We start from the raw sequence: 19,961 nt of genomic DNA, 5'->3' as shown, positions 1-19,961 counted from the left end.
GATTTCAGCTCACAATTTATATATTCTCCTTCCAACTATCAGAATTTGGGCCTGATATGGCTTTTTGATAGCCAGTAGGCTCATCATGATCTACCATAGACCCATTACCATTATATATGAGTAAACAATATCCTTATGGCCAGGGTCGGTCCAGACAGCGGGCAACGCGGGCGACCGCCTAGGGCCCACGTCTCCAGGAGGCCCAAAATTTATGGGCTATGTAGTGTGTGTGTGTGTGTGTATATATATATATATATATATATATATATATATATATATATATATATATATCACCTAAATGATTTTTAGAGACTAAAGTTGGTTTAAACTCAAACTAGCTCAAAAAATAAAAAATTTGGCTTGCTTGTTATTGTTAATTAATCGCGTTTATAGTGAAGAATAAATGATATTTTTTAATCTTTATTACATTTGTCTTTAAAGGGCCATTTTTTTCTTTTCGCACCGGACCCCATATACGTTTGGACCATCCCTACTTATGGTACATGATATGCTCTATTAGAGATACGGTTTTGTGTTAGATTCCTCAATAACTCTTTGCTAAGGCTCAACATGTTATATAACATTTTGTTGAGTATTAGTGCCAACAACGAGTTCTATATTGGCTAAATATAGAGTTTCTTCAAGATCAATTTGGTAGGGGTGTAAACGAGCCGAGCCGAGCCCAAGCCTGACCAAGCTCGAGCTCGGCTCGCGAACAATTTAGTGGGCTCGCGAGCCTAATCGAGCCTCTATGTATATATATATATATATATATGTGTGTGTGTGTGTGTATGTATGTATGTACGTATGCATGTATGCATGTATGTATATATGTATGTATGTATGTATGTATGTATGTAGGCTCGTTTAAGCTCGTTTAGGCTTGCAAGCCCATTAATTGAAGCTCGGCTCGAGCTCGTTTGATAGACGAGCCTCATATTTAGGCTCGAGCTCGGCTCAGGCTCGTTTAATTCGATCTCAAGTCGAGCTTTTAACGAGTCGATCCCGAGTAGCTCATGAGTAGCTCGGCTCACTTACACCCCTACAATTTGGCTCCTACTAGCCTCCTTAGATATCAACCCCCTTTCTAGGAAGATTGCCGTACGAGCAACAAATGTCTCAAAAGGTGTATAAAATTAATACAAAAAGATCCAATAGGATATCCAATAACATTTCTCTAATATGGGTTCTAATTTTTCGTGAGCTTCACAACGAATGTAAGCATTACAAACTCGGAATTTTAAATATGTTAGTGACGATTTATTATATTTTAGGAATCTTTGAAGCAGTTTCTAAGGCATATGCCCACGAACTTATTAGAATCATAGTGATGGGTTATGGGGCATTCTATACATATGAATATAGCGGCAGAAGACTTAAATAAAATTCCTATGTGCACATGTAACCTATAATGATCTAGGTTTCAATCTATTACTACAACTACTAGAACAAATAGAATAACATACCTCTTTTGTAGCTAGATACTTTCTAGCTTATGATCTTGCCCTTGCTACCTTGCTTGGACGGGGAGGATCCAAAGTAGAATCCCTCTTACGGTATCACATCCAAGACATCAAAGAGAGAATTAAAAGAAAATTAGAATGATTGATTTTTACAAACCCTAGAAAGGGTTAAGAAATTCGTCCAAGGAAAGGAATAAGGGAGGTTCGAAAAATCTAAACCAACGAGCAAGGAGGGTTTGACCCTTCGTACCCTATTTATAGGTTGTTAATGTTTACCCCAAAAGTAACTCCAATTCCATGTATGATGATCCCACTTTTTGTTCTCTTTCTTATCCTTAAAGGATTGTTGAATATTACAATCAACTAACTTTTAATTAATTAATGTTTAACCCATTGAATTAATTAATTCCCAACTAACTCAAAAAATAGTTTCTAATTAATTTATCAAGCATAATAAAATAATAAACTATTTTTTCTCCTTAATCCATTTTCTTTTAATTCCTCAAATGTGTTATAAGGGCAACCCAAAAGGACTCTGTTATTATTAAAAATATTACCAATACCTTTGTTGATCCTTTGCTCCAAAATGTGTAGATCTCCGACATGTGTAGATATTTCAGAATAAAATCCAGAATAAAGGTTTTGTATTTCTTCCTCCAAAATATGTTGGCATAGGCATCCTGGAATATGTGAATGGGCCATGCCGAATCTATATACTTTGAAGTAGATTCCGAAATGACCCATTATGAAGAAAATGATTATTTTGAAGAAAAAAACCCGGTTATTTTGATTAAAAAAAAAAACCCACCAAAAGTGGTTAGACTACTTAATTTCCCTTGTTTGTGCCTCATTATATAATCCTAGATTTGCCCTGATAATGCCACATAGATTTAGTTTATATAATTTGGTATGTCTAAATAGTGAACAACGATAATTATTCAAGTAAATCGTAAAGGGATTTAGTTTATTCAATTTATGTCCTTAAGGCCTACGTACGAACTTTTATACAGAGTGTGGTTACATTTTGCATATATCATCAAATTTTGGATTAATAAATTTGCCATTGATTTATAAAACTTAAATAGGCATCTATTTGTGTGATTTTCGGTAATCAAGGAAATCAAAAAATTTGGTATTTAATACAAAATATTTCAACGACAAGGCACATCCTCTAGACAACTCATGTTGAACCTGCTCCAGAGCACATCACGTAAGTGGCATATCGCAGAGCTTCATCGTTATTTTGGACGTGCAAATTTTGAATCTTAAACATACTGTATATAATTTACATGTCAACCGCTAGACTCTCGTCACAAGATCTTAAAGCATAATATTTGAAACTGCGAACTGAAGAGTAGTTAGGGAAAACTGAAACTTGGAGACCTAACTAGCAAAATCCCTAAGCTATTTTTCATTTGTAACATCCAAAAATATATCTCAAATTTTTTTTTTTGTTTTAATAATAAAAATCATATGTTGAACGTCATATCATAAAACCATACGTCAAATATCTCAAACCATAATAAAATGTCATGATACAACTGTATCAACTCAAACTAAGTATCAAAACAATCTCCCAGGACAAAAACTGAAGTTGTGGTGTGTGCGATGCCATCATCTCGAACTCTTCCCTTTACTTGCGGAAGTACCTGAAACCAAAACTGAAACTGTAAGCACGAAGCTTAGTGAGCTCCCCCAAATTACCACATACCATACAAACATATAACAATTACTGGGCCCTGCCCACTGCATCGGACCGAAGTCCGGAAAACTGCATCGGACCGAAGTCCGGAACTAACCAGGGCCTTGCCCTCTGCATCGGACCGAAGTCCGGAACTACTGAGGCCTTGCCTCCTGCATCGGACCGAAATCCGGAACTAACTACATCGGACCGAAGTCCGGAACTGACTGCATCAGACAGAAGTCCGGAACTACTGAACATAGCATAGCATAACATATCAACTAACACAACAACACATACTGCATACTGCTTCGGGCCATAACCCGGAACACATAACACACAAACCTGTCTGAGCCACGAAGGTGTCAAACATACTAACTACTGCATCAGACCGAGGTCCGGAAACTATTACTAATTGAACAAGCCGACATTGTGGCCTTAGACCCGTTCCTACTAGAAGGGAACTCACCTCGTGAACTGGCTGTTGAGTGTATGGCTCTGGAAGCTATCTGTTGCTGCTCCGGTGTCTCCCCGGCTACAATTCCACAAACACACTCAATCAAATACTCATAACTGTATTGGGGTAAAATGACTCTTTTACCCCTGGCCAAAGTCAACTCTCCCGGTCAAAGTCAACTTACAGTTGACTTGACTCGCCGAGTTGGGCCGCCAACTAGCCGAGTCCTTACTCTCACTTCTCAACCCTGTTCGTTGCTACTCGTCGAGTATGGCATCAACTCGACGAGTTTCCTTTCGATTCTAGAACTCAGGCTATCTGCATCCGACTCGCCGAGTTGTATGAACAACTCGACGAGTTGTTCTTGAACTAAGAAGATTGCCTTGGACTCGCCGAGTTGTATGAACAACTCGTCGAGTCCCTCCATTACTGAGTCTGACCCCGGCTCACTGAGTCCATTCCACTACTCACTGGTCCCCACTCAGAATCACTCAAAAGGGGGAAAAATCGGGGACTCGCGGCTCGACTCGCCGAGTCCGAAAAACGACTCGCCGAGTCGCATGCATGCAGTTACTATAAACTCGATTATGCTTGAATCCAGCGCATATAACTTGTAGATCTGGGCTCCTTAGGCTCGATTAACACGTAAAGATTCTATCTTTACATGCCCATAAGCATCCATGAAGATTAAAAGGCTCAAAAAGCATAATAAAGGCTAGATCTAGGGTTCTCATGCAAAGCAACTTCAAAAAGGCAATAGATCAGGGCTCTACAACTCCTAAATGAACAGATCTAAGGATATCTCGACCCATCATGTAGCACCTGGTTCCTGGTACGTAAATTTCATTTGAGTATTTTCATTTTAGCCTTGGACTCGGCGAGTTGTAGGTCCGACTCGCCGAGTAGGGACGGGACCCGGGACACGTTTTAAGTTGGCGACTCGGCGAGTCACCGCTGTTTGATGAAACCCTAAGTTTCAGGGGTTTGCACCCTATTTAATCCCTCATTCCGCCCCAAACTCGCCCCCATTCACCCTCAGAGCCCCCAACATCGTCCTTGCCCTTTTTCCTTGAGAGATTGAAGTATTTGGGTGTGTTTTTGAAGTTGTTGAGGAGCAAGAAGAGAAGATCAAGAAAAGGAGAAGGAGGCCAAGCATCTATGTGTCATCCCAACGTTTTCCCTGAGGTATAGCTCATTTCCCCTCTGTTTTTGAGCTTGTAGTACCTAATAGCTTCATGAAGGTCCTTCTTGAGCCATTTCCCAAGCTTGTTTGTGCATTGTGGGTCGTATTAAGTTGTTAGCCTTTAGATCTAGGCACTATTCAGTCCCTGGAGCTTGGATCCACTGTCTTTATGGAGTCATGTTGCACACAAGTCCTAGATCTACCCCCTTTTGGTGCACTTTGAGCCTTAAAACCTTCATTGGTGATGATCTACATGTAAAGTTGGAAACTTTACGTGTAAACCAGGCCCTAGGAGCCCAGATCTATGAATGGCATGGACTGGATTCAAGCAAAATCGCGTATATGGCTTTTGCATGAAGCAGACTCGGCGAGTCGCTCATCTGACTCGGCGAGTCGAGTCGCGAGTCTCCGAGTTTGTCCCCTTTTCGTTGTGTCGAGTAGAGTAGTGAGTCCTGGGTGGACTCGGTGAGTTGGAAGCCGAACTCACCCATGAAGGAACTTGGCGAGTCAATGTCCTGACTCAGCGAGGTTAAGGCAATCTTCTTAGATCAAGAACAGACTCGGCGAGTTGTTCATACAACTCGGCGAGTCACAACATAAAGTGTTCATCGGATGAAGATGAACTCGGCGAGTTGTTCATACAACTCGGTGAGTAGGATGAAGGACTTGGACATCAGTTTAGAAGGAGAACTCGTCGAGTCAACGCCCAACTCGACGAGTAGAGACAGGTTGCAGGACAATCGATTGGATAGGGACTCGGCGAGTTGGAGAGCCAACTCGGCGAGTCGGGTCAACTGAAAGTTGACTCTGGCTTTGACTTTTGACTTGATCAAGGGTAAAATGGTCATTTTACCCAAGGGTCAGTTAGCGGTGTTTGGTTGAGTGTTATGTGGGAATTATAGCCGGAGGATTTCCGGAGCAGCAGCAGACAGTCGATTCCCACACAGGCCAGCAGCTATTTCGAGGTGAGTTTCCTTCCAGTAGGAACGGGTCTAAGGCACCAAGGTCGGCCCGTATAGACGAAATGTTATTATTAGAGTGTGGGCCGAGCCCGTATCTCTTGGTTGAGCTGATTATGATATGTTCCAGTATGATAGAGTTGTCTATACTTGTTGTCTGTGTGATACTTGTATATTATGGGCTAGCGGTTGAGTGTGGGCAAGGCCCGTATCTCTCCGAGAGTGGAGTGTGGGCTAGGCCCGTATCTCCCAGATCGTAGAGTGTGGGCGAGGCCTGTATCTTCCGGCTAGCGGAGTGTGGGCAAGGCCCGTATCTTCGTGAGTGTGGGCGAGGCCCGTAACTCCTAGCTTCATGTTGTATGTTGTATGCTTGTATGGTATGAGGTATTATGGGGGAGCTCGCTAAGCTTCGTGCTTACAGTTTTCAGTTTTGATTTCAGGTACCTCTTCAGCTAAGAGAAAGGAGCCGGCGCGGTAGCGACATATCACACACACTCTTGTTTTCCGCACTATGGATCTTTGGGATGTACTCTGAATTATTACTATGACATTACCGGTTTTCAGACATGAATTATTATTATGAATGTTTTGTAATGATGTTTTTATGTTTTGACCTAAATTAAAAATGAAATTTTTAACTGGTATTTTTGTGGTGTTACACATCAAGGCATCCATACAACTACAAAACTTGGAAAATACATTAAACTAGCCTTAGATGTGTTCCAATGGAGGTTTTAAGCACAAAACATAATGATTCTGAGAAATACCTCAATGAACTCTGATTTTGACCTTGGATCTTTGCTCTACACCTCTTCTTTTTGGTCCTTTCTTCTTTTCCTTCTTCAAACCTTCAAGAATCCACACAAAACACTTTAATCAAACAAGGAATGGTTTATGGTTGCTCACAGACTCTCTGAGGGTGAAGGAGGCGAGTTTGGGGCACATATCATTGCTTAAATAGTGAGCAAACCTGGGGATTTAGGGTTTCTTCCAGACAGGCGGACTCGCTGAGTCCCGAATATGGACTCGTCGAGTCGCCGACTTATACGTGCTCGAAATCCCGTCTCTACTCGACGAGTCGGGCTATAGACTCGCCGAGTCCCTCTGGAAAACTTCAAAATAAATAAACATGAAAACAACATACCAGAGACGGGACGTTACATCATTAACTCCAACATGTGGAAAGCTTTCTCTACATATCAAGTGAGTCTCAAAACTCCCGTATGGATAAAAAAAATGTCTTTTTGAAGATGAGTTTCTATCTATGTATGATTCAGCTTTGTCCTCAAAATTCTATGCGTTATTAGTAGAGATAACAGTGTGGTCCTCGTCCATTTCCTTTTGTAAGTAACATGCTAATAGAGCCGGTCACTAGTCAGCCAACAGTGTTGTGATCGTCCCTTTCCTTTTGTAATTAATATAAGTGGTTTAGATTTCCTTTGTTTGAAATCAATAAATTAAATAATTTTAATTTACCATATTATTTGTAAATCTTATCTCATGTCCTAAGTTTTCTATGATAGCAGGTGACTAGACTAGTAGAGCTAACAGTGTTGTCTTTGCCGCTTTCTTTTTGTTAGGAAGTGAATAAACCCCCTAAATATCCAAGGATAATCTTATTAGTTGGCAAATTTGATTGAAGTTTATTATTTTATAACAGGCAGTAGCAGATTGCATAAAAACCATACATATGTTGAGGCAATTTATAATATATGATTATTACTTTTAAATCAACATTTCAAATTATGTCCAAATATCTCTTAGGCTAGTGGCTATTGGGTGAGGTTCTCACACCACACCAACATCATCAAATTCACCACATCACCATTATAATTTTGTTGTTTCAAATGATTAATTGTTAGAGAATCTCATTTATTGACTTATGTTATCACTTATTACTTTTGGTGTATTACATTTTCATTTACAAACTATTTTTTGGGTTGCCAAACAGACAATCTCAAAAATCTCAAAATAATAAACTGCCTCAACAGCTAGCAATGATGTATGATGTGATAAATATAGCCAAAGTAAACCTTTTAAAATGTGATTCCTTAAAAATAACAATCTAAGAGTAAAACGTCAAAGCAAAAAAATGAAAACACAAGACAATAAAAAGGAAAAGATATATAGAAGAATGATACATCAAACAAATCACGAGTAACAATTAGCATCCGCAAGACCTTAGCTATCTCATTTAGTCCTTTACGATGCCCCAAATTCAGAGTTTCAGATTCCAGATTTCCAGTTACTGCCCAATAAATTTTGTGAATCTCGTGGTCATTTTCCCAACTTAAAACAAATTGTTTTCTCAAGATATATTTAATCAATATGTGGTAATTTTAGTGAAAAACTGTTGGATTATTTTATTTTTCATTAAGAGAGTTTTATATTTTAACCGATTGAGAGGGAACAACGACGGAAGTAGAAGTACACAAGTGTCTTACCCGATTCAAGTCCGACAACAACTCCAACCGATGTTTGTTCCAACAGTCCTGAATCCTGATGCACATGTGGTGTGGGCCCTCAACAAAACCTGGTGGACTGCTGCTTTTTTTGACCCCATTTAACGGTCTTCATTCATTGCTCCAAACGGCTCTTACTATTTTTCACCAAAATGCCACCTACAATCCATTTTTTACTTCAACATCATTTATTTACTACTAATTTGTTAATTTTATCTTTTTAGGTCTTATATATTGTTTTAGTGTTATGGCTATACTTCTTTCTATAAATACGAGTGTTATTGACTTATTTCATTCAAGTTTATGCAACACATGAGAATATGATACAAAAGGTAGCGTGGGGAAAAACAAAAAACGACTTCTTAAAAAGCGTAACTTTTTTCGCTTATATTAAACAATGTCAGTTCGAACCCAATACAAAACTCTACATGGTATTGGATAAATGTTCAATTTATATAACCTTTTTCTTTCGGTGCTTGTGAAAATGGATCCGTTGATTCTATTGACACATCGATAGTGGCCCATGATTTCCTCACCTCGTGCTCATGCTTGAGTCGAAGGCGCCTATACCAATTGCCACCTAGTAACATCTTATTATTATCATTAGACTCCTAGGTATAGACAATGTCCATCGGGGCGTTTTTGGGCGTTTTTGTGCATTATGACGCACAAACACAGCCCCCTTCACCGTTTTTGGGTGTTACACGTCTGCACGTTGATTCCCGTTACCACTACAACCTCCATTAACGTCATTTCCTTCTTTTTCTCTAAAAAGGCCGATGTGGACGTTGCCCACACCTGCTAGCCTTAGGCTAAGCGGTGTCGTAAAATTTTCACCGGAGGTATGCTGTGGTGGCTCCTTAGTGCCAGTAAACACCAGGCCGCAACAAGATTTTTACCGCCGATATAATACTAGCGGTGGGTTTCTACCGGTGGCAAATGTGAGGCAAATAATGAGATTTCTCTCTCTCTCCATGGTGAATACCATCAACACCATACCTTGATCATTTTTTAAAATTACAAAAATGGCAAACATATCCCCATCATCCTAGATGACACACATTACTGGTGGTAAATTATAGCGCTTTTAAAATAAAGTATTTTCTATTATTACTTTGTGTACATATCTTAAGTGTTGGATAAACAATTTTCTTAAATCCATAAATTAAGTTAGATGGTTTAACTTTTATGACATAAGATGGTTATGAGTTTTTTTCTAGATATTAGAAAAAAAAATTAAATTTTTTTTCCCGTTTTTATTGGTTTCTTTTTTCTCAATTTACCTCATAGATTTGGTTCAACTTTTTAGTTTTACTATCTTTTACAATTTTTCATTGGTTTTCCGGTTTTCTTTTTTTTAAATAAAACTCATAATAAAAACTTTAAGTTTATATTCTTTTTACAACTTTACTTAATTTACCCCATAATTTTTATACAACTTGCTATTTTTTTTTTAATTATTTTAGATTGAGCAATTTTGAGATACCTTTAATTAGATCAAACACTTAAAGCATACAAAATTATAATAGAAGTGGGTTGTATCTATGATGTACCTATACAAGTGACTACTAAACCTTCAACCAGATCAAAAATATCAAAATATCTTCCATGTTTCTTTATTTTACGTCAAACTTAATGGAGGAAGAGAGGGAGAGGGCCATTTAGTGTGAGATTCGTGTTTGACAATATTATTTATTTTCTTAATGACCCTAATCTCATCCTTAAATATATGAATTATTACTAAATGACTTATAGTCAAGCGATATCATGAATTGACAGAAAGACGACTTCATCGAAATCTGAGGGTTTAGTTATCACTAGAGATAAAATGTATATATTTAGAAGTAAGATAACAAGTGTGTGTATGTGTGTTAGCTGTTCTAAAATTAAAATAATACATACATGAACTATTAGATAAAGATTTCAAAGCCTTTAACTTCCATTGGAAGTAAACAATTAAATCTACTCTAATAAATGAAGGTTTTTTTGCCACATGTTCTCTTCTCTTTCACTTGGACACATGATATTTTCTAGAATTTTTAAATTTTCTATTTTCCACTTGTCATTTTATTGTATTTTTCATTTTATTAAATTAAAATTTCATATTTAATATATAAGGTAATATATATGTAAGGTATTTTTTAGAAAAGGTTTATATATGTAATGTATTCAATACATTAAAGTCTCATTAATTATAATAATTTAAATTTTTTCTCATTTTTGTTATAAATTCAAAAATTTCAAATTGTTAAAATTTCATATTTTTTTTTTAATTAAACTCATGTAATACATGGGTCTCACACCTAGTATGACATTAAATAAAGATTGTTTACTTTTTTTAAGAAAGGATTACACAAGCATTTATTATTATACTCATAAATCTATATATTTAGTCTGAAACAAGACTTGAACCGTTAATGTAGTTTGAGGGCATCTTTTTATCAACTCCTATTCCTCAAGGCCAAAGGCTCTTTGTTATTTACTTGATATTAAATAAACTCTTTACTTGTGTATTAGAAACGACATTATGAATCTTTTATTCTAGTTGATCTCAATATCATTGTTTTTTATAAATTGTTATTACAAGAAACAACTTATAAATTCATAGTATACGTCTTGAATCTTAATGGGGACCAAGTTACACCATCTAGTGGCTTATCACAAACATCAAGAATAAAGTCATCGATATGTCTCCATGCATTACAAACCGAGAAAACTCCGTCCGGCTAACTCTCACTCCCGCTTATCTTCCTCTATGGAAAGATTAGTTAGGGTGTTTAAAAATTGTTTTGAACTAATAAATACTAGTAAAAGTTTCAAGTATTGATTTTTAGTTGATTATCAAGACTTTGAGTTTTTCCAAAAGTTAGTTTTCTATTGGGGCAAAACCATTTTAGATGAGTCTGGTTTTAGTTTCATTCAAAATAGGTTTTGTCTATATTGGTTTGGTTTCAATTTAATGAATATAGATAATATTATTATTCTTTTTTCACCTCGATTTCTAGTTCTTTCGATCTATAGATTTATAAGCATTTCATAGAACTGATTTTAACATTTTCTTGTAACATGAAGTTACCTTTTACATTTTTTTTCTCCTACTATTGTTTCCGCGATGACATATTTGGGACTTTACAAACCTAAATTTTTCCAACGTTGATAGTGTGAGTTATAAAACCATTCATTTGGATATGAGATCCTTGCTAATCAGGTTCGTTCATGTTTCTAACAAACCGTTGAATACAACATTTATTAGTTATACAATACCCTTGAGGAGTGATTGATTGGCTTGCCGATACATACACATACTCCATTCGTAACACTATGTTTTTTTATATCCAACCTTGAGGACCGGGTGTTGTGAAAAAAGAACTTTACTAGATATTAGCTACGTCGTTTCATCGTTAGGAAGTGATTCAGTCCAAAGTTTTTTTTTTTTTTATATACATGGTTTTGTATTCAGATTTTTCTTTCTTTCATATACTCCATAGTCCTAAACCATGTTCATCCATATTTCATCCATATTACAAACATGATAGGGAATACTTATTCGCTACATAGTAGGTTGGATATTAAAATAGAGAAAATGACAAAAATAGCCATTTACACTAATTACATTACAAAAATAGCCAAAAAAAATCGAAATTACAAAAATGGCCACCCATTTCGCAGATGAGAAGGTCTCATCTGCGAAATGGGCTTCTCATCTGCGAAAGTACAAGTACCTAAAGCACAGTTGTGCTTTAGGTACTTGTACTTTCGCAGATGAGAATTTTTTTTTTTTTTAATTTTTTTTCTGTATAAATAGGGTTAATTTCGCAGATGGAATAGGGCCATCTGCGAAATCCTCTGAGCCTATCTGCGAAATGGTGTATTTTTTTCTATTTTTTTTTTAAGTTTGACTATGAAATGAATTGGTTTGACTACGAAATCACGTTGCTATATAAAAACTTTTGTAGAAAAAATATCATTTTGGTTGTTATTTGTTTAGGAAATACTCTCTACAATTTGCTCAAAAAATGATTGAATATTTGGTTTGTCTTGTAACCGGTGGGAGATGACAAGTTAATGGAACTAATCTGGAATACATATGTCCACAGGGAGGTATTTCTGAACTCGCTTTGATATTTTCTGAGTATATTAGTTATAGTGATTTTGTATCTTTGGTAAGAAGCAAAATTGGTTTGTTAGACAAATATAGAATTAGTCTTCGTTTCCACCATCCTGAATTAAATTATTATATAGCTATAGTTGAAGACGTGGATGTTAGAATGTTGATAAACGTAATCAAATGTAGTGGAGGAAGGGCTGTGAAAGTGTTTGTGGTGGTTGATGAAGTTGAGGAGGTTAATGGGGGTGGTGAAATTGGAAACCAACTTGTTGGTAATTTATGCAGTTATAAAGGGAGCAACGATCCGATAGGTACTTTCAATACTCCTAGTGTACCTCAGTTTCACAGTGTTGCTGAAAATGTTAATGTTAGTTATTCACCTATTCACTATGTGGATCCCGAGAATTACAAGTCTGTTGGTGATGATGATGTTGGTACATATCTTAATCATGTGGGTGGTCGTTGTGATGATGTTGCTGAACAAGAAGTTAAACTTATAAATAGGCGTGTGGTAGATAAAACTAAAAAGAAAAAAAATTCAACTCAAAAAAATGAAAAAAATCATGTTTACGGGCATTATGTTGATGTTGGTGATGTATGTTTAGATATAACCGAGCTACAAAGTAATTCCGATAGAGATGAGTGGGTGATGAAGTTAAAGCTAAGTATACCGATAACCTTTTTCACGGTATGCCCCCTGTACCAGCATGGCCAGTTGATCTTAATGAAGATATCCCAACACAGATGGTAGACATTAATCTTCAAAAGATTCAATGTGAGAGTATATTTAAAAACAAAGAACTTTTAAAGCGGTGTGTTGGTAAAAAATGTCTTCGAGAAGGTTTCCAGACGAGGACAAGTAGATCCACCAAATCAAGGTATGAAGTTGTGTGTGTTTCGAAAAATTGTTCTTGGTTACTAAGAGCAAAAGCAATTAAAAATTCTGATGGACTTTTCCAAGTGAATAAATTTGTTGATGTACACACATGTTCTTCAACATTGTTGCAACCTAATCATCGACAAGCAAACAAATATGTTTTGGGTGAATATGTTGCTGATGTTTTGGCTGAAGACTATAGTAGAGTTTATTGGGGAAAAGAAATTGTTAATGATATGAATGCTCAATTGAATATCAATATCTCATACCATCAGGCATGGCGTGCGAAGCAATATGCATTGTTGTCGTTAAGGGGTACGAAAGAGGATTCTTTTACCAAACTTCTGGTGTATTGTCACAACTTGGCCAAACATAATCCGGGTACTGTCACACATATTAAAACAGATGCTGATGATCGCTTTGAGTTTTTGTACGTCGCACTCGGTTGCTCGGTTAGTATTATCATGTCCTAATTTTTTTTTTAATATTTATTTTGGTGTATTTGAATAGATATACAATGTATTGTAGGTACGAGCTTTTGTCAATTTTTGTAAGCCGACCCTAGTAGTAGATGGAGCTCACCTAAAGGGCGAGTTCAAAGGTACCGTGCTACTTGCAGTTACTAAGGACGGACAAAATCAAATATTACCGGTTGCATATGGTATATGCAAAAATGAGTGTACTGATTCTTGGACATGGTTTTTTCAAAAACTACATGATTGCATAGGAAATATGCAGGAGCTTACAATTATATCTGATAGGTCTCCATCTATAGCAACATCCGTTGTCAACATTTTTCCTCACGCTCATCATGGAATATGTGGTGTCCATTTGTATTTCAACATAGTATCTAGATTCGGCAAGAGTAAGACGGTTAAAGGAATATTTTGGGAGGCGTGTAGGGCATACACAGTTGATGCTTTTGATGCTGCCATGGATGTTATGAAAAAGACAAAAGAACCAGTATGGGAGTACTTAAAAAGTATAAATCCAGAAACCTGGTCAAGGGCACATTTTAAAGGGAACCGATACAATCTTATGTCGTCCAACAGTGCGGAGTCTATAAATGCATTATCTAGACACGCACGTAAGGTGCCAATACTTATGTTGATTGATTTTTTTCGTGCTACAATGCAACAATGGTGGTTTCAAAGACGTAACTTTGCAGGTATTACGTGAATTTGTAATATTAATGTTTTATTAGTTTTGATGTTATTGATCTTAACTTCTTCATTTTGGCTGTTTTTTTAGCGGAAGCAACAACAACACTTACCCCTTGGGCGGATGAAGTTGTAAAAGAAAACAAGAAAACTTTTACGAAATGGGATGTTCGCATGATCTCAAATACGAAATGCGAGGTCAAAAAGGGGGCACAAAATGTGATTGTTGATTTTCAACATATGACATGTACATGTAGGCATTGACAACTTGATGGGATACCTTGTGGTCATGTCATAAGATGTTTAACAGTGAACAATTACCAAGACTGCTCGAGGTTTGCATTAAATGCTTACCTTACCGAAACACTGAGGAAAACATATGAGGAATCAATAAACCCTCTGCCGAAGCCATCCGAATGGGAGATCCCCGATGATTTGATGATTGTTAAGCCACCTACAATGGATAAACGTCAGCCAGGCAGGCCAAGAAACACAGACCGCCTTCCATCCCAAGGCGAGGGTCCAATTATAAAAGAGTGTTCTACATGTGGTCAACTAGGACACACGAGAAATAATTGTACTGGAAGGGCGTCTGGTAGCAGAGCAGGTCACATAATTTCTACTCCAGAAATGGCATATAATATTGGTGGTTCAGCGGGTTGCTCACAAACCCATAACGCTGATTTTGATATAAAACAACCTTGAAATTAAGAGTAATGACGAGTTGTTAGCTTATTATGTATTGTAATATTTTTATTAACTCTTACAAGACATTGCTATGCTCTCATATTTTAGTTAATTTTGTTGATTATAACAATGAATGAAGCCTTTATATTATAAAATATAGTTTGCAGATTTATTTTAACAGTTACAACATGTTATTTAAAAGAAACAACAAACGATCCTTTGGCAACCTAATCTGTTTCATGATAATATTACAACAACTTTATAACTAATTTTTAAACTTAGGGAACTGCAACGGGTACTTCTCTTTCTCCATTGTTATATAGTCATCCCTAATTCTCATTTTGTCTTCGAAACGATCCTTTTTTACCATAATGTGTATCAACTGCTCATCCTTCTCAGCAAGCCGTTTTTTAGTCGTTTTGATTGCCTTCTTACTCTTTTTTATCCAATCTTTATGCTCTTTGATTTTGTTTTTATTGAGGTCAATCCATTCTTGAGCTTGTTTGCATTCCGAATCTATATCATTAGCAAGTTGAGTGAGAAGTCGGGATGACTCTTTGTCCTCTTCTTGTTGTGCTTCAGCCTTCTTTAATTCTTCAAAATTTTCATGTGACATATATGGCCCGGCTGAAGAGGGTGTAAAAAAAGGGTCTACCGAATCACAGTAGTAACAATCTACTTCGTTGCATGAGCAAATTTCGTATTTGTGTGAGGAACTCATAATAAAGTCGACATTGTATTAAACTGGAGCAATAAGTGGTATTTATACATACTAGACAGTAATGAGATGTCCAACTTTGAAATGACTAGACGGTAATGACAAGTCACTGTAGTAACCTGCACATCCCAGTGGGACCCTTAAGTGACAAGAGATAAATGACAGTTTGACATGACAAAACACTGCATAAAGCTGAAAATGGTAGTCCAAATATTACCATTTCGTAGTCAAAGTATTAATTCATAGTCTATTTATTTATATAAATAGATGTTTAAGATCTATAAACCAAACACCCAAATCACCTAAACGAAACGAATTCCCATTATTAGAAATGTCGTCAAATGCAGCAAGTTCTTCGAATGAAGTACCTGGTTCCAATTCTGAAAGGCAATGGACGACAAACGAGGTGTTACTTCTAACACGATGCTGGCTAAGTGTTAAGGATGGTGAACCGTTACTTGCTCCCCCGCATTGCCTAATTGGTGATGAATGGAGTCGCCTCACATCTTTGTTTAACCATGAGATGGGAGAAGGACAAAAAAGAGAAAAATCAGATGTTGTTACTAAGTGGACGTATGTAAAGGAAGAAGTGACATGGTTCAATCGAGCATGTAGTTATGCGAAACGTAACAATGTTCGTTATCGTGACGAAGAAGAGTTCTTGGAAGTTGTTACAGAGTTTTACATCTGTGAGCATGATGGCAGAGACTTCGAATACGAGGAAGTTTGGAAGGTTGTTAGAGATAAACAGTATTTCAAGTAGACCGCTCTAATTTGTGTTAAGAATAACCCATGGACTTGTGTTTTACATTAATGCTTTGTTCGTATTATGTCGTTGTTTTTCATGTAATTGTTGTGATGTTTTTAATGGTTCATGGAATCCTTGTTACTAATGTATTCTAATATATTGTGATAACTAATGCAATGGTCATTTATTAACTCAAGTTAATGATACGAGTTGCTCACATAATAAACTAAAATAGATTTTAAACAAACGAAATACATACGAAATACATCAGAAAAACATGAAAATAACCTAGTACATGAAAATAACCTAGTACTCAAATAATAAACTAAAATAGATTTTAAACAAACGGGATATATTTCAAGATATTCCAAGGGGCTTCAAACTGGAATTCCAACCCGTTACTTAATGACTTGTATTCCTCCTTAGCAGCTTCCAAGATGATATCCTCAGTAGCATTTAAACGTGTGTCGTCAATTTTGGTATAAAGATCGTTGAATAATAGAACTTCGGTTTTCATTTCATACCATCTTGCTAAGATGTCTAGTTCGTCACGATCGTTTCTTGTAGCCATTCGGTTTTCAGCATTGAAAATATTTGTTAAACGGCACCAAAACATTGGATCGTTCAACTTGCTTGTCTCGTACACATGAATATAAGCATGTGTAAGAACCAAGAACTCTTCATTGCTCCATGATATAGAAGTCATTTGGATTGAAACAAAGAGAGTAGAATCTAAAAAACAATATTTGAACAACTATATTGGTTAATTTAATAAAGTGTTGCATGTAACTTAAGGTCAATTTATAGTAGTTTCTACACAAAATCACAGTCCAATCTTCTAATATGTCTGCAATTCATAGTCAAAATTAACTGACGAATGCAGTGTACTATACTTATAACACAACAGATCACTGTTCGAGTTGACAATTCATCCCCGGTTGAATGACAACACAATACATTGCTGTTTGAGTTGACAAGTCATTGCACCAGGAAAGTAACGAGTCGTTATAAATAGATTTCAATATCCGTTGTAATTGTATTCTATTACTTCCCTCCTTGCAATTATGGACTCACCACGTATATGGAGGAACGCAGAGGAGGTCGCTTTGGTTCAAGCTTGGATTACAACTGTAGAGGTGGATTTTCCACCGGGTCCCCCACAAGTTCGTGCTGGATCATTTTGGTCTCGTGTCTGTCATTTGTTTCACCATTTAATGAACCGCACTCAATATCGAAGAAGAAGAGATGTCAAAGCGAAGTTTCTGGATATGAAAATGAAGGTGAAACAATTTCAACGTATTTATAACGAGTTGGATAACGAACATGCAAATACGGATGAAGACATTCTACGGCAGGTGGCTTTGGAACTATACCGTTTTGAATATGATGGTAGCGAGTTTACCCACTTAGATGCATGGAATCTTTTAAAGAATGTCCCTTATTTTTAATATGCATGTTGGTTAAGTTAATTGTTTTTCATTATTTAAGTTGCTTGTTGTTGTATGTGTCTAGTCGTTACTATTTAATAAACGTCCATTTCTTTTAATGTATGTTGTTTCCTCAATAGCCAATATTTAGAACGCAATAAAATATAAATGGGGTACATAAATAACTAACACATAATACGATATAAAAAATAAACTGGGTACATGGATAACTAATACGTAACACAGCACTAAAATAAAAACGGGGTACATAAAAAACTAATACATAATACTACATAAAACATAAAGGTGCTACATGAATAGCTACTGCATTGAGGGAGGTAACAGGACCACCGTTTCATTTGGTATTTCTCAATGCTCATATGATGGTATACCATTCACCAACTCAGATCCATATGCAACTCGATACACATAATTAGTGAACTTGTAATCAACCATTCTCTGAATGGACTCAGATGTACGGGTTCTTAGACATGCTATAGCGTGGCCACATGGTATACCGCTTTTTTGCCATTTACCACAACTACATACCCTTCGTTCAAGTTGTACGTTGCTGGTGGCAAAAGTGTCATCGACTTCAAATGTATCCATACAAACGTCTTGCATTACAATTATAAGCCTTGTTGAGACTTTTTTGAACCTTACTCTCAACGTAAGGGGTCAACCCACCAGACAACCTCCCTGTAAAATTTGATATTTTAATAAAAATAGCAGCACAATAAAAAAAAACAAAATATAACAATCTCCCTTACCAGCCAGTTCGGCCCGTTCAGCATACTTTGATTTTATCGACGTGGTGGTTAACTCAATTATCGTTGTTATAGGAAACTCACGTGAGGATATAATTTGCAAAATTTTAGGGACGTCAATCGATTTAACATTGTAACGTATTTTTGGGAAAAATGCTCTTGTCCATTTTGAAATCGGTATATCGTCAAGCCAGTAAATTGGACTCATAAGCAAGGTGCAGAAAGGTGGTTGCCTACATGTACTTTGCAACCTTTCCAAACACAAGTAAAAATCATCAACGCTATATGCATTGCATGACTTCCAAAACAATGATTCGACTTCCGTATTGTTATGTTTGACAGACTCACGTATCTTTCGAGCTATATCTTTAGGACAATATCCATGATAGGAATCCGGGTAGGCACTCTCAACACCAAAGTCTATGTTACCACACCGGTTGCTTATGAAACCAACCTCTATGTCTTCACCTAAACAATCTCTTAACCTCATCATGAACCATCTCCATGATTCTTCACACTGTAAGGTTCCCAAACCAATTGCTAAGAGTAGTGGTTCATGATTTCCATCTAAAGCCACTGCGAAGTACATTGTTGTCAGAAAGCTCCCAAGAAGGGGTAAATAACCCACATATATCAGCGGTATCATGCACCTAAGGAAGGTACGAATCTACATAAAAACGAACACATATTAGTGATAAGTAACAACTAATCGAGATACATTACCATGAAATATTGTATAACTCAATAAAAGAAGTATGTTATACCACGCAACCTAAAGCCACAAAACAGAATTGAAAGCGGTTGGTATCGGTTTTCTTAATGGCTGTGAAGGTATTAGGATTTGTTCTTTGAAGGTTATGCAAGAAAATTGGTAGTTGAGAAAAGGTTCTTTCGCTGTAACTACTCATTTTCAATACCGATGATTGTGTTCTACAATGATCACACAAATGCAATTATAAATAGAAAATATTGTATCTCTACTGATCAAAATTCATAGTTTAACCTTTTAAATTCATAGTTGAACATTTTGAATTCATAGTCAAACCAGTTCGTTTCATAGTCAAATTTCACTGACCGACATGACAATACTACAGAATGTACTTGTCTGCATTTCATAGTTGAACTTTTTGAATTCATAGTCAAACTAGTTCATTTCATAGTCAAATTTCACTGACCGACATGACAATACTACAGAATGTACTTGTCTGCATTTCATAGTTGAACTTTTTGAATTCATAGTCAAACCAGTTCATTTCATAGTCAA

The 19,961-nt window shown here is 36.5% G+C and overlaps 1 long non-coding RNA gene across 1 annotated transcript; it reads right to left on the bottom strand.

The window, feature by feature from the left end:
• Positions 1–2,933: 2,933 nt before the first annotated feature.
• Positions 2,934–7,023, bottom strand: LOC128132632 (uncharacterized). Its single transcript, XR_008230890.1, has 3 exons — positions 6,888–7,023; positions 6,511–6,591; positions 2,934–3,112 (listed from the first exon to the last, which is right to left on the bottom strand). It is a non-coding gene; the product is annotated as an uncharacterized LOC128132632 (long non-coding RNA).
• Between the last annotated feature and the right edge of the window lie 12,938 nt (positions 7,024–19,961).

The sequence above is a fragment of the Lactuca sativa genome, chromosome 1, assembly GCF_002870075.4.
Source record: "Lactuca sativa cultivar Salinas chromosome 1, Lsat_Salinas_v11, whole genome shotgun sequence".
Lineage (NCBI taxonomy): Eukaryota > Viridiplantae > Streptophyta > Magnoliopsida > Asterales > Asteraceae > Lactuca > Lactuca sativa.
The sequence above is the reverse complement of the archived record's forward strand: the minus strand, read 5'-3'. Positions and strand labels throughout refer to the sequence as shown.